Here is a 16186-nt window from a genome sequence, read left to right as displayed (position 1 = left end):
TCTCTCTCTCTCTCTCTCTCTCTCTCTCTCTCTCTCTCTCTCTCTCTCTCTTTCATACACACACACTAACACCACCATCATCAAAATAAAAGGAACTAACAATCATTGGTCATTAATATCTCTCAACATCAATGTACACAATTCCCCAAGAAAAATACCTGGGCTAACAAAGTAGATCCATAAAAAGGATCCATCCTTCTGCTGTAAACAAGAAACATACCTAAGCAACAAAGATAGGCATTCCCTCCGAGTAAAATTCCCTTAGAGTAAAGGGGTGGAAAAGGGTTTTCCAAGTAAATGGATGCAAGAAACAACCCACAGTCACCATTTTGATGTCTAACAAATAAAACTTTCAAAAACGATATGAAAAGACACTTAATACTCTTAATAGTGAAAAACTTAATAGTGAAAAACTTCAACACCCCACTCTCACCAACTGACCAGTCATCAAGCATCAAGACCTATGAGGGTGCTCCCCTACCTACCCACTCCCCTGTTGCGAGCCATATCATTCGCCATTATAGGATGGCACTGGCTTCCACTGCCCATCTGATAACAATAATGACAATGAACAAATTCAGTGCTGAAATTAATCAAATTAGAAACAAAGGGAACAATGAACAATACAAAGAATCAATAAAACCAAGAACTGTTTTTTTAGAGAGAGAGAGAGAGAGAAAGGTTGTCTACAGATAGACAGACCCTTAGCAAAAGTAACTAAAAGGCAGAAAGGCAGTATGCCCATTAATAAAACCAGAAATGAAAAGGTAGACATAACAGTGGACACTGAAGAAATTCAAAGAATCATTAGGTCTTACTTCAAAACCCTGTACTCCATACATCAGTGAGAGGAGTGGCCCTTGGGCCTAAGGGTATTCAGTGCCCCAGTGTAGGAAAATGCCAGGGATCTTGTGGATAGGTGCTAATAACCCATGCTGTTCTGATCTTCCTGCTGAACTGTTTACCCAGTCAATAACCTGTTTCTGGGAACAGGTGCATTACCCAGAGACAAGCAATGCCCTCCACCCCCTCCTTCCTGCTCCTATGAGTATATAACCTGTGTGGGAAAAATAAAATTTTGTCAGCTTGATCATCAGACTTGCTGTCCATTCTTTGTGTTTCTTGCTGCCCCATTCTCCTCAAGGTGGCCCCTGAAGTCCCTGTTCAACTGTCCCGAGGGTCGGGACAACAAACCATGGGCAAGAGCCAATCCCTGACACTATTAATAATACACTGTCATGCTTACAGACAGGAGCCTAGCATAATTGTCCTCTGAGACGCTCCACCTAGCAGTTGACAGAAGCAGATGCAGAGACCCACAGCCAAGCATTAGATATAGCTAGGGAAGTCTTGTGGGAGAGTTTGGGGGAGGATTGAGGGAACCAGAGAGGATGTGGAATCCACAAGAAGACCAACAGGGTCAACTAACTTGGACTCTTGAGGACTCCCAGAGTCCACCAATCAAAGAGCATACATAGCCTGAACCTAGGCTGCCTGCACATATGGAGGAGAGTGCAGCTTGGATTCCATGTGAGTTCCCCCAAAATTAGCTCCATTGCCTGACTGTGGATCCTATTCGACTAACTGGACTGCCTTATCAGGCATCAGTGGGCAAAGATGTGTCTAGTCCTGCAGTGATTTGAGATGCCAGAGTGGGCGCCCAAGAAGGACCTCTACCTCTCACAGAAGAAGAGGAGGTGAGGTTGGGTGAGGGACTGTGTGAAGGGGAGGAATGTGAGGAGAAGGAGGGCTGCAATTAGGATGTAAAATGAATGAATAAAGTAATAGGAAAAACTAGTGGAATGGAAGGAAAATAATAGACTGATGAAGGCTTCGGACCATTATGAAGTTCCAACACCTAAGAAATGAGAAGAAAATAAAAGAGTGTAGTAGGTATCTTAGATTAAGTCATCAGTTCAAGAACATGTTGTGCAGGATGGCAGGAAGTCTTTACAAAGATTCCCTATCAGGAGAAACCTAGCCTTGTTTGAAATAGTAAGGGATAATAAAATCCAACCACCCTACTAAATCATTGCCTGGCTCATGTCAGAAAAACCTGAACCCCTGCCAAACATTGTGTTATGACAAGAGAAACATAACCTATAGATGATCAACCAGCTGGGTTCCTGAAAGTTCTCCTCATGTATTATTTTTGTTAGTTATCACTTTTCATCAACACTTATTTTATAGTTTTACTTAAAGACTTTTATAAATATATTTTGATTGTATTCTTTCTTCTCCCTAAGTCTTCCCAGACCTCTTATGCCTTACCCACCTAATTTTATGTCCGTTCTCTCTCTTAAAACATAACATTTAAAATAAACAAAAAATAGAGTTTGCTTTGGTTCTCCAACTACATCTGAGCATCGAGATTTACTTTCCCAATAGAATTATTTTGATTCTGTTTAAAACATATTTGGATATATAATTGAGGATCTGTTTCTAAATTCACCATTCTATTCCAGCAACCTGTTTTGACGGCAAGAGATTTATTTAATTTTCATTGCTTTATGCCAATTCTGAAAAATACGAATAACTTTCCTATGCCCTATAAGATCCTCTTAGAGCATGTTATCAAAATATAATAGGATTTGGAAAATACGTATTATGGCAAATGCCTATGAAAGATACAGTAAAAGGACTTAGGAATCAGTGGTGATGCTCAATATTTACCTGGTTCACCTTAGGGTAAACAAACCTTTGCCAGAGCAAGACTGTACCCACAGAGACTTATCAGCCACAGGCTAACATCAACTGTGTACATTCCAGGTGGTGTCCTTGACAAATGAGCAGGATTGTCTAAAGCCAATGTCCAAATGATAAACTAAACCTGAAAGTCATTTATAATTAGTAGAGTAGAATTTATCATGTATTAACTATTAATTGCAATGTTTTTGGTTGGTTTTGTATAGTAAGGACTACATACTACATTTCAAAGTATTCATCCATTTTATATGGTAATTAATATAACTTTTATAATATGAAAAGTCCTCCTCTATTTATTATACGGAGATAAATATTTAGATTGTATGCACATGTACATGCATATGTGCATGTGTGCATGTGTGTATGTGTTTCTTTCTGTGCAATCCTGTCACTGCTGGTTAGACAAAAAACATGGAGTTGTATATGCTCTCTTTCATGATACAGATTCTAGGATTACTGGGGTGCTCAGAGGTAGGTGACAACATATGCTGTACATCTTGTCATTTATTGACAACCAGGAAGTCAAAACAGTAAAACAGAAGGATGGGAGTAGACAGCTGTGGATCTGCTGTAAGCTTTACATACTCATCACAAACAGATTTTCCCATGCTTATGCCTAGAGCAGCTGACAATGTTGACAGTAGTGAGGATGCTTCCATAAAACACCTCAGTGTTTAGGAGCTAAATCTGTTATTTGAACATTTGTTAATATAGTAACTACTGACATTTTTTCCAAATAAGCAATAATATAACACATCAATATATTACTGCCTGAAGGATACACATTCACTCATTTTAAACTTTAGAAAAATTGACAGAAATACAAAAAAAGAGAAAAAAAACGCTGAAATAAGATTATCAAAAAAATAATAATAAGACAACTCTCTTGGAGTGAAGATATGGCAACTGGTATAAATAGTACATGCATGAAAAAGAAAAAAGTTAAGGTCCTTCAAATTATTTACATGTTTCTTCATCTAAATGAAATAGCTGTCTCACTTCCTGTTTCTGTCTGCACTGTGCCATACCCAAATATCACCTGGAGAGAGCTGGTCTCCCAGGAGTATGGACAAGCCTGTGAGCACAGGTAAGACTACCACTTCTGCTCCGAGGGACCCTCACAGAACCCTTAGTACACAAGAACAGCCAGGGACGAGATCCTTCCAGGTTCCATCTGCACCCTGGAGCTGACCCTGTGGCACAACTCTCCATACCCAAATTCCTCCTGAAAAGAACTGGTGTCACAGGAGTACTGACATACAGGCTTACAGGAGGGACAAGCCACAGTCAGAGGCAGCAAGACCAACACCAGAGATAATCAGATGGCAAGAGGCAAGGGCAAGAACATAAGCAACAGAAACTAAGGCTATGTGGCATCATGAGAACCCAGTACTCCTACCACAGCAAGCCCTGGATACCCCAACACACCAAAAAAGTAAGACTCTGATTTAAAATCACATCTCATGATGATGATAGATGACTGTAAGAAGGACATAAAAAAACTCCTTAAAGAAATACAGGAGGACATAGGTAAACAACTAGAAGCCCTTAAAAAAAATCCCCTAAAGAACTAAACAAGTAAGGGAATAAAAAAAAATCCAGGATCTAAAAATGGAAATAGAAACAATAAAGAAATCACAAAGGGAGACAACCCAGGAGATAGAAAATCTAGGAAAGAGATTGGGAGTTATTGACACAACAGTCAAAGAAAATGCAAAATACAAAAAGCTACTAACCCAAAGCATCCAGGAAGTCCAGGACACAATAAGTAAACCAAACCTAAGTGTATTAGTCAGGGTTATCTAGAGTCACAGAACTTATGGGTAGTCTCTATATAGTAAAGGAATTTATTGATGACTTACAGTCTGCAGTCTAATTCCCAAAAATTGTCAGTACCAGCTGTGAATGGAAGTCCAAGGATCTAGAAGTTGCTCAGTCCTTCATGGCAAGCAGTCAAAAGAGAGAGAGAGAGCCTTTCTTCTTCCAATGTCCTTATATGGTCTCTATCAGAAGGGGTAGAACAGATTAAAGATGTGTGCTAACACACCTTTAATCCCAGATGACCCTGAACTCAGAGATCTCCCTGTCTTAATCTTCTGGAATCTATAGCCACTATGCCTCAAGATCTCCATACCAAGATCCAGGTCAGAAACTTCTATCTCCCAGCCTCCAGATTAGGGTTATTGGTGAGCCTTCCAATTCTAGATTGCAGTTCATTCCAGATATAGTCAAGTTGACAACCAGGAATAGCCACTATACTAAGGATAATAGGTATAGAAGAATATGAAGACTCCCAACTTAAAAGGCTGGCAAGATGGCTCAACGGAGGCCAGCATTTCCAGCCCCCCAAGATCTTACATGGCTGTTGTATCTTCCTATTCTGAAATTTGGTCTGAATTCCTTTTTCTCTATTTCCCTTCCCTTCGTCTGGGGATCTGGAAGTCTCACCTTTTCCCCTTCACCAAGAAATTAACTTTCACCATCTTTACTGACACAATCGAGAACAATTTAGGGAATCAACTCTTTCCTCTACATATCCAAACTTATAGGACATAATGGAAGCAGTGCTAAAAGCATAGTTCATAGTACTAAGTGCATTCATAAAGAAATTGAAATATTCTCAAACTAGAAGTTTAAAAGTACACCTGAGGGCTGGAGAGATGACTCAGCAGTTAAGAGCACTGGCTGCTCTTCTAGAAGTCCTGAGTTCAATTCCCAGCAACTACATGGTGGCTCACAACCATCTGTAATGGAATCCAATGCCCTCTCTGATGTGTCTGAAGACAGCTACAGTGTACTCATATAAATAAAATAAATTTTTAAAAAATCTTTAAATAACTTTTTTTAAAAAGTATACCTGAAAGCTCTAGGAAAAAAAGAAGCAAACATACCCAAAAGGAGTAGAAGGCAGGTAATAATCAAACTCATGGATGAAATCAGTGAATTAGAGACAAAGAGAACAATACAAATAATCAATGAATCCAAAATTGGTTATTTGAGAAAATCAACAAGATAGACAAACTCTTAGCCAAAATAACTAAAAGGTAGAGAAATCATATCCAAATTAACAAAATCAAAATGAAAAAGGAAACAACAGAAACTCAGGAAATTTAAGGAATCATTAGGTCTTTCAAAAGCCTGTACTCCACACACAAAAAAAGAAAAACTTAAACAAAATGGAGGATTTCCTAGAGAGATACCAATACCAAAGATGAATCGAGATCAGGTAAACAATCAATGCAGTCCAAAAACCCCGAAGACATAGGAGCACTCATTAAAATCTACCAGCCAAAAGAAACTCAGGGCCAGAAGATTTTATTGCAGAATTCTACCAGACATTCAAAGAATAGATAATAGCAATATTCTTCAAACTATTCCACAAAATAGAAACAGAAGAAACCTTGCCAAACTCATTCTATGAGGCCACCACTATCCTGATCTCTCCTTACTCTAACCTGAGTTCAGCCCTTTGACTGGTTTGTCTTCATCTCCTTCTCAGAGTTCCAAGTTAAATCCCTATCTGACTCGTTCCCATATATATATTTCTTGCCCTTCCTCCCCTCTTCCCTCCTTCCCTCCCTCCCTCTTCATATGTCCTACCACCTATTTCCTGCCTTACCTCATTCACATTCATCATCAGTTTTTTATTGACAGTCGATGCTTATAAGAGATTACATTTCCTGATGTTTTAATTAATCTCATTTTTATATTGTTTTGAACTCTATAGCTTCTCTTGCTTTCAGTTAACTTAAAAATCACTAGTCTTGGTTGTCACACAAGTGAACAATCTGATATGTACTCCCTCCCTTGGCTTTGCTGTAAATATCTTGCTGATTTGTGGGTTATGATAATGATGGTTGCCTGGGTAACTTTTCATAGGTTTTTGCCAAAAGCACGGACTTTTCAACTGGACCAGGGAATTGTTAGAAAGTGAAAAACCAGGAGATAAGTTTGACATCTCAGCCTTTGTACAGTATGTGTGTCCTCTGTTACCTTACATCTGGGTCACATTATTTTTTCACATACACAGACTACACATTCAGAGAGTCACAGTAGGAGGTTCATATACGTGAAACGTCATCATCTCCCTGGTCCAAAGGCTAAATAAATTTAGATTGTGTAACTAAAATAGCTTCAAGATTTACAGAGGCATCATGACCCACAGATTGACAACTACCAGGTTTTATATCTGCAGAGCACTGTCTACAAGGCTCTACTCACCAGCACTTTCCTAACATAAATCTGTGTTTAATCCTTGCAAAGCCAAATGGAACTTAAATTAGGGCTGAGTTAAGATCCTCCTATCTGGACACTAGCCACCATCTTGCTTTGCTGACTCTATGAGCATGTAATTTTCATTCCATTATCTCACCCTTGATTCCCTGGGCTCATTTCTCAACAGCCAATGTATGTGGACTTTCATCCAGTGAAAAACAATGACCTGTCAGTAAAAGAAAGTAGTCATCAGTAAAAGTAAATTTGATATGTGCATCTTTTGACCATTAGAGTGATTATATATATATATATATATATATATATATATATATATATATCATATTAAGCATATTAAATAAGATGTTTCTATCATGTATGTAGCATGATTTTTAAGTTCTAATTTACAATTTAATATTTTTTATTGGATGGTCTCTTTATTTACATTTCAAATATTATCCCCTTTCCTGGTCCCCACCCCTAGGAATCCTCCTATCCCCTCTCCCCTCCCCCTGCTTCTGTGAGGGCGTTCCCCCACTGACTCACCCACTCCTGTCACTCTGCCCTAGCATTCCCCTACACTGGGGCATCAAGCCTTCCCTGGACCAAGGGCCTCTCCTCCCATGGATGCCTGACAAGGCCATCCTCTGCTACATATGTGACTGGAGCCATGGGTCCCTCCATGTGTACTCTTTGGTTGGTGGTTTAGTCCCTGGGAACTCTGGAGGGTCTGGTTGGTTGATATTGTTGTTCTTCCTATGGGGTTGCAAATCCCTTCAGCTCCTTCAGTCCTTTCTCTAGCTCCTTCATTGGGTACCCTGTGCACAGTTCAATGGTTGGCTGTGAACATCCACCTCTGTATTTGTCAGGCTCTGGATGAGCCTCTCAGGAGACAGCTATATCAGGCTCCTGTCAGCAAGTACTTGTTGACATCCACAATAGTGTATGGGTTTGGTGACTGTGTGTGGGATGGATCCCCAGGTGGGGCAGTCTCTAGATGTCCTTTCCTTCAGTCTCTGCTCCACACTTTGTTTCCATATTTCCTCCTTTGTGTATCTTCTTCTCCCATGTAAGAAGGACCAAAACATTCATGTTATGTCTATCTACTTAATAAAATAAGATTTTCCCAAAATTAACAAAAATTAATCTGTTTCATTAATGTTTTAATCATTTCCTTTACATAAACTGTAAAAATAAATTATTAGTACTTCATATCTCCACAAAGTATGTTTGAAATTTAAAATTAGAGAAAATTCCTTAGGCTTTTATTCTATTTTCGAGAGTACGGAAGGTTTCAAATAACCCCATCCCTCCAATGAAGGATGGTACTTTTCACCAAAGTCTTTTAAAAGAGATGTGCTCAAATGTCTTCTATACAAAGAAATGATAGATGAGCAAGAATAAGAAAAATTTAAATACTCAGGTTTCATCAATAAACTAAATAATACATTGATTTATAAATAAATAAATAAATAAATAAATAAATAAATAAATAAATAAATAAAACTTAGAATGTCACAAGAAAGTGATCACAAAACTACAAAAGCATGAGACTTCAGTCACCAAAGTCATTCTGGCCTTTTTGAGTTTAGCAGCATTCATCCCTGGCATAGACATCACAACTGACCAATGATAGATTAGTGTCCAGTGATGTTTTATCTATCATCCAGGAGGTAATGGACAGTGTGCTTGCTAAAAGCTTGGTGGTGGTGCTGGTAGTGGTGGTGCTGGTGGTGGTGCTGGTGCTGGTGGTGGTGGTGGTAGTGGCACTACTGATACTGCTGTGCTGCTTCTCCTCCTCCCCCTGTCCCTCCTCCTCTTCCTTCTCTTTCGTCTCTTCCTCCTTCTTCTTTTACATCTTCAAACTCAATGATCAGATGACATTTTGAATACTATCACTTCTTTTCTGTGAGCATAGGCTTGTTTTGTTTTTGTTTTTGTTTTTGTTTTTTTGTTTGTTTGTTTGTTTATTCTACCCTAACGGTTATATTCCTTGTTTTCACAGTTATAGTCCCTCAATTTGTCTTTCAGGTGAACAATACAAGTTACTTTAGAAGGCATTGTCACTTAAATATATGCAATTATTATGCATTAACTTAAAACTATATATTTTTTACTTAAAATTCCCTCTTTCCAAAGTTTCAGAGTTTACTTCACTTTACTTTTTTCTCTTTCTTATTATTTGTTATTTTGTTCTTGTTTTGTTTCTGATTTAGTTGTTTGCTTGGTTTATTGGTTTGATGGTCAATTGGTTGGTTTTGTTGATTTTTAGTTGGTTGGTTTATTTATTGGTTGGTTGGTTGGTTGGTGGATTAGTTTTGAAAGACATGGTTTTCTTATCACATGCTGACTTGTAACTCACTATGTGGTTCAGGAAGGCCTTGAGTCCCTAATCTTTCTGCTTTAGACTCCCATCTCTGGGATTACAGAATGTAGTACAATATATAAACCATGGCTGGTAGCAAGTATTTGTTTGGTTTGTTGTTGTTGTTGTGGTGGTGGTGGTGGTGGTGGTGATGGTGGTGCTGGTTGTTCCAGTTTTGTTGTTGCCTTTCTCATTCTAGGCTCTTAAAAATACACATACCTGGGCCTGGTGATACATGCCAATAATCCTAACAACTCTGGATGCTGAGTTCAAGATCTACTTGGACACCTGGAAGGACTGGAGATCATCATGGTTAACTCATTGAGAAACTGTATCATAATACAAAAGTAAAAGGAGGAATGGCAATGTGTAGCTCAACAATAAAGTACCTCTTGGTGTGCAGAAAGGCCTTTTTAATATCTGGCACAAAAAAAGATTTCATTGCTGTTTTTACCTCTGTGTCACTTGATACTGTTTGCCATTAAAAAAAGAAAGAAAGAAAAGAAAACTTAAATACTGTAACAGATCAGACAAGAGGAGATGATTCTCTTGCAGTTCTGGTGTCCAGAAGTCCATCATCATGTGTGGCTTTTGTGGTTTCTGAGGCTTCTCTCCTCCATTTACATATGGCCATGCTTTAGCTGTTCTCATCTGGTTCTTCCTGTGTATGTCCATTCTTGATGCATTTGTGTCCCCATTTCCTTTTCTTATAAGGACACTAGTCAGATTGGTTTAGGGCTCACCTTAACATTGCAAATTTATTTAAACTAATCACATTATTATTGAGAGTCTGGTATTGTTAGAGTCAGTCCACTGCCCTGAGGAATAGGACACCAACAAAATCTCCTGCAGAGCTAGAGCTTTATGTAACCACGATTCTACAAGGAAAGTGAAAACAGTGGGGAACTGCACTGAAACAGTTATCAAGATTAGTGACACTTGATAAGTTTCATATCACTAAGAGACAAAAGGAAGCTGTCACCCTACATGGGCATGAAATCACCTACTGCTTAGAATTTCTACTTTATCCTTATTAAAAGAATCCATTTATATGTATATGTACAGATGGTTCAACAATGTATCCTGTCTTCAGAAAAAAACTCTTTTAATATTACACTTTCTTGTGAATGAATCTCAGATATAATGACCTAGCTTATATGACTTTTGGACATTTCCTGGGTATAATTGCTTTGCATTGAATGAATAAATAAATATGTAGGGATGGTACTATTTCTCCAGCAAAATCCTTTCAAGCTAGATGTACACTAATGGTTATTGGTGCTTGTCTGGCATGCATGAATACTACATCTATTCCCAACAGTACAAAACCATGTTTCCTTAACTATTTGTAAATACATCCTTGGTTCCTTTCTCCATATGATTATATATATATATATATATATATATATATATATATATATATATGCATATATATGTATATATATTTATATATAAATGTATATATAATATATATTATATATCTAATATATATATTATATGTTGTTGGGAACAAAAAAAAGGGGGCCCAGGGGCCCTGAGGAAAAGTGGGGAGGAAAAGGGGCCTAATGTCCGGCCAGAGTTCCTGTGCTCTGGGCAGGCGGACGCAGGCAGAGCTGCTGGACACTTTTCCACTCTGCCCCAGGTGAGCATGCCTGACCCACACTGAGGTGGGTGGAGAAAGGGGCAGCCCCCGACTGGGGACCCTGGAGATACTTTGCTAAAGACACCTGGGTTATAGGAGAGAGGAATAAGGGAAGGAGTTTCCAACGCTGACCAGAGTGTGCAGCGGAACTTGATGGAGCAGAGACTCTATGCTATGGTTTAAGAGCTTTATTATAGAAATGCAAGGGGAAAGAGAGGAGAGAGGGGGGGGCTAGAGAGAAAGTAAGAGGTAGAGAGAAGAGGAGAGGAGAAGACAAAGAGAAAGGAGAGGAGAGAAGACAAAGAGAGGGGAGAGAGAGGGTGAGAGAAGTGAGAGGTAAGGGAACAAAGGAGTGAGAGTGAGGTGAGGGCCTAACAGCCCCTTTTCTGGCCTTCACTGTTGCTAGGTAACTGGGAGGACTTTAACCTGAAGGTTAGAAGCTTGGGCCATTGCTTATTTGACTACTGACCATGCTTCTCTTGTGGGGGCTGTGGGAGGTGGTAACTTAGTCAGGGGCCAGAGTTCCAGCAACATGAGGGAACGCCTTTATGTCATGTAGGTGAATTATGACCATCAGGGTTCAGACCTCGGCTCAATTGGATACCAGCCTGCAATTCCCCACAATATGCAACAAATTATATCTGTAGTCTATATTACAGTTTGAATTGATCTTGCAACTATAACATTAAATATATTTTTCACAGACATATATTCATCTTAAATGACCCTGAGTTAATTACAAGTGTGTATTATTCTCCCCCAACTCAATTATAATGACAGAGACACCAATAGCTATGATCAGTTGTTTACACAGATACTAGCAATGGCAGTTATGCTGGAACTTTCAACAGGCCAGCTTCAAGACAGAAGTTGTAAACAGGGAGTAGTGGTACATGTCTATAACTTCAGTACTCAAGAGACAAAGTCAAGAGGGTCATAATTTCAAGACTATACTGGGCTACACAAGTCAATCCTTTCTCATGGCAAACCAAAAAAAACAATGAAAGTCATAGTGAGTAAAGTAAGTTGTGTGGCCAAAAAAATGCATGTTTATTTACCTGTAATGTGACATTTTAAATACAACATATAGTATTTTTAAATATGTATTGTTTCTTTAACTTGCACCATACTATTTATTTAGTGAGTTCCATAACCATTTTATTATTAACTATCCAGAATCTAAGACAGAGCAGACTAAGCATTAAAACCTGCAGAATCCTGATTCAAACTCAAACCCATTCTATTGGTCTTTCCATGAAGAGTCATGATGAAGGGACTCCACCTAACTGTGTTATTGTTTCAGTTGACATGCAGCAAACATTGTCCCATGTTTATATGTTTATTCTTAACCAGAAACCCCATCCCTTACAGAACGTGAATTTTTTTCTTATTTAAGATTTGTTGTATCATGAATTTCACTACAATTTGTTCATGAAACCTAGACTGGTTACAAATGAACATTTACTCTGGTTCCAAATATAGGATAAGGGAAAAAATGAAATTTCACTTTATGATTGACATCTCCTAGATTTTTTTTTTTTTTTTTAGATAGCTGGTGCTGGGTCAAAACTTTGAAAGTCTGATAATAGCTCATTTATTTTTGCCATTTTTAAAAACTGTTTATCAGCTATAGAAGTTCTCTGATAGAATTTCTGGGGATATATATATATATATATATATATATATATATATATATATAATCATATTATCTGTAAATAGTGATGCCTTGACTTCAAGTGGGGATGTTTCAATCCCACTTGGGAGGGAGAAAAAAGCAGATGGCTGAAAGAGGGAAGGAACTGAGTGAGAGAGTAGGGGGAGAGGCAGAGGAAATGGGGAACATGATCAGGTATAGAGGGTTACAGGAGTGAAGCCCTGAGGGCCAGCAGAATGAATAGAAATATGCAACATCAGGAGATAGGAGGTGGGGGAGTGATCCTCTATAATGTACCAGAGCCCTGGAAGATAAGAGAATCTCAGGACTCATAAGGAGGGACCTTAGATAAAAATGCCCAACAGTGGGGAGAGGAAACATGTAGAATCTACATCCAGTAAAAAGACAGGACATCAAGTGGAGAGTTGGGGTTGCCATCTCACAGTCAAAAACTCTGACTCAAAATTGTTCCTATCTAAAAGAACTGCAAGAACAAAAATGGAGAAGAGATTGATGGAAAGGAGATCCAGTGACCAGCTCAACTCGAGATCCATCTCAAGGGGAGGCTCTGAGACCTAACACAGATATTTATACCCAACCAATGGACCATAGTTGGGGACTTCTGTATTTGAATTAAGGAAAGGCTGGAAGAAGTTAAGGAGAAGAGTGACCCTATAGGAAGACTAGCAGTCTCAACTAACCTGGTCTCCCAGACACTGAATCACCAACTAGGCAGCATACAGTATCTGGTCAATGACAACCAACACATATACAGCAGAGGACTGTCTGGTCTGGCCCCAGTGAGTCTGACCCTTGAGAGACTTGAGTCCCCAGCAAATAGGGAGGCCTGTCAGGGTATATGGGGTTGGGGTGGGGACATCCTATTGGAAATCGGGCGGAGGAGGAATGGTATGGAGAATTGTCAGAGGGCAGAATGGCAGAGGGATAATGACTGGACTGTAAAAAACAGATTAAAGATAATAATAATAAAATCTTTGTATTGGTTCTTTGTAAATTTGACATTATGTACCCCGATATCACTCATCTCCCCTTCTCCCCATGCACTCTCTCTATTCTTATAATGCAGCCCTCCCCCGATGAGAAAAAAAATATCATTGTGGAAGTTGTAGTGTGTCATAGTATGTCCTACAGTGTACCATTTTGTCCATACCTCTTTGCTTACAAATGTTCATTGTAATAAGTCATTGGTCTGGTACCAGGCCACTGGCTTCTGCTACACTATCAATACTGGAACCTCTCTGGGACTCTTCTTGGATATTCTCTTATTGCCCTGCATCATGGCTATCCCATAGTTTTCTACATGTAGAACTGGCCCCTTCAGGCATTCCAGCAGCACTCCTGAAATTCATCAAAGGGGTAGATATTGGAGTGGCCCAATTTAAAGCCCTGGACAGGGAAGCAGTATCTCAGCTGGAAAACCCACAAGTTCTCCCGCACCCACACTACAGGGGAGAGCTCTCCTGCCCTAGCTCAGCTAGCCCATCCAAAGTCACAGCCAGCAAGGAGCAGAATTAACCCTCCTGCTTTTATGTCCTCAAGATTAGATTTTCATTATGGTCATTGGCATCCATTCTTTCTGACTACAAAGTCCCAATTCAACTTTAGGTCACAACTACTGTTCACACCTGTATGCACATTCTTTGTGTAGCCTTCTCTCATGTTCATCTGTTTCCAAGAACCATGCCTCATAATTGTCAAGATTGTTCCTACTTCTGAAGCTCTACTTTTCTCTCGGATGCTCTGTGGACAACCTGCTTCCAGTCAATTCGCCTGACACCCCCTCAGAGAGATCCCTTCAAACAGACAATCCAAGATGATACAACTATTGTTTTATTCTCAGTACAAATACTGGGGATTTGTTCTAATTTGTACTACTTATTAACCTGTTCAAGACCTTTGTGTGTTATTTTTATCAAACAATCTCACAAACATTAAAGTTAAGGTTTTTCACCTTACTAGTCTGTAGCTTTCTGCATTCAGGATTTCAGTTGTTTCCAAAGTTGTATTTTTAATTTTTTACTAAAGCTTAGATATCTCTATGGCTAAAATAGGTTAGACTCACATTTTAAATTTTATACCTTATTAAACTCACTCACTGGGTAGAGACTTGAGAGAGAGAATGAAAGCAAACTTATGAAACAAAAAGTGCTCATAAATTAGGACTATATAATTTATTTGAGAAAAGAGAAAAATTTTCTGATAAGCAGTGAACTTCTTCCCAAAGTAGATATAGCATGTCTTTACAAACATTTCCTCCTCAAGCCCTTGAAGAGCAAACCTAATATAGGTTCGCTTTATCCTGAATGATTTAAATTGTTTCATTTTCAGTCTGAGAGCACTAGAATTACAACAGACTCATCAACTCTTCTTTACCAGAGTGCTTTAAGAATATAAAGAAAAAGACCAAAGTAAAAAGGGCACTTCTAAACCATAGCCTTTGGAGAAACATAGGAACCTTTAAAATAAAATCTCCTAAAAACTTTCTGGCAAATTATTAACTGAATTATTAAGTTACTTTCTCCAAGAGTTCTGAAATCAGTATTTCAGTGATAGAACAAGATAAAACTTCTAGATATACTCTAATCAAAAATCTCACAATTGTACTTAAGACGTAGCTCAGTGGACAGAGCCTGAATATGATTCCCTAAACACACACTGGCAAAAAATATATATATATAAAATAAAAATATACATTTTTTAAATCTCAGGACCTTATGATTTCTGAGTATAATAACATCCAGAGTTTTTTATTTAAAGCCTCTTAATTTCTAAGGCTAGAATGTACCATACTGGTAGATGACTTCAAAAAAAAGTGTTTGTTCAGTTTTCAATACTGAAAAAAGATATATATGCTTTTGTGAAATTACAAAATGAAACACTTTCTGTACTATGACAATATGAATGAATAATCATCCTTTGTTTCTATACTTCTAAATTTTGCTATATAATTAACTTAGTTTTGCATAATATTAGCTTCATTTGAATATACATTATATAAATGAATATACTATTTAAATTTTGATGTGGTGATTTTAATTTTTGGGGGGGCTATTGCTGCTTTAAAAGGCTATGGGTTAAATACAGGGTGTTGTACATGTAAGCAAATGTTCAGTGAAATCAGTGAATAAATGATCTCTCCAGTCGTCTTTCTACTTTTAAACCACACATATCCTAAGATTTTACTCTCATAACAAGTACAAACTCTACTTAAGTAAAAGAGATTCTCTTCAAAGTTTTTCTTATTTTTTAATCTTTTCCAGCTTGCTTTGTGACCAATTATATGGTCAAATTTTTTTAATTAGATATTTTCTTTATTTACATTTCAAATGCTATCCCAAAAGTTCCCTACACCCTCCCCTTGCCCTTGCTCCCCTCCCCACCCACTCCCACTTTTTGGCCATGGCATTCCCCTGAACTGGGTCATATAAAGTTTGCAAGACCAAGGGGCCTCTCTTACCAATGATGGCTAATTAGGCCATCTTCTGCAACATATGCAGCTAGAGACATGAGCTCAGGGGGTACTGGTTAGTTCATATTGTTGTTCCACCTACAGGGTTGCAGCCCCCTTCAGCTCCTTGGGTACTTT

This window comes from Mus pahari, chromosome 10 (assembly GCF_900095145.1).
Source record: "Mus pahari chromosome 10, PAHARI_EIJ_v1.1, whole genome shotgun sequence".
In the NCBI taxonomy this organism is placed as follows: Eukaryota; Metazoa; Chordata; class Mammalia; order Rodentia; family Muridae; genus Mus; species Mus pahari.
This window is presented reverse-complemented; position numbering follows the sequence as displayed.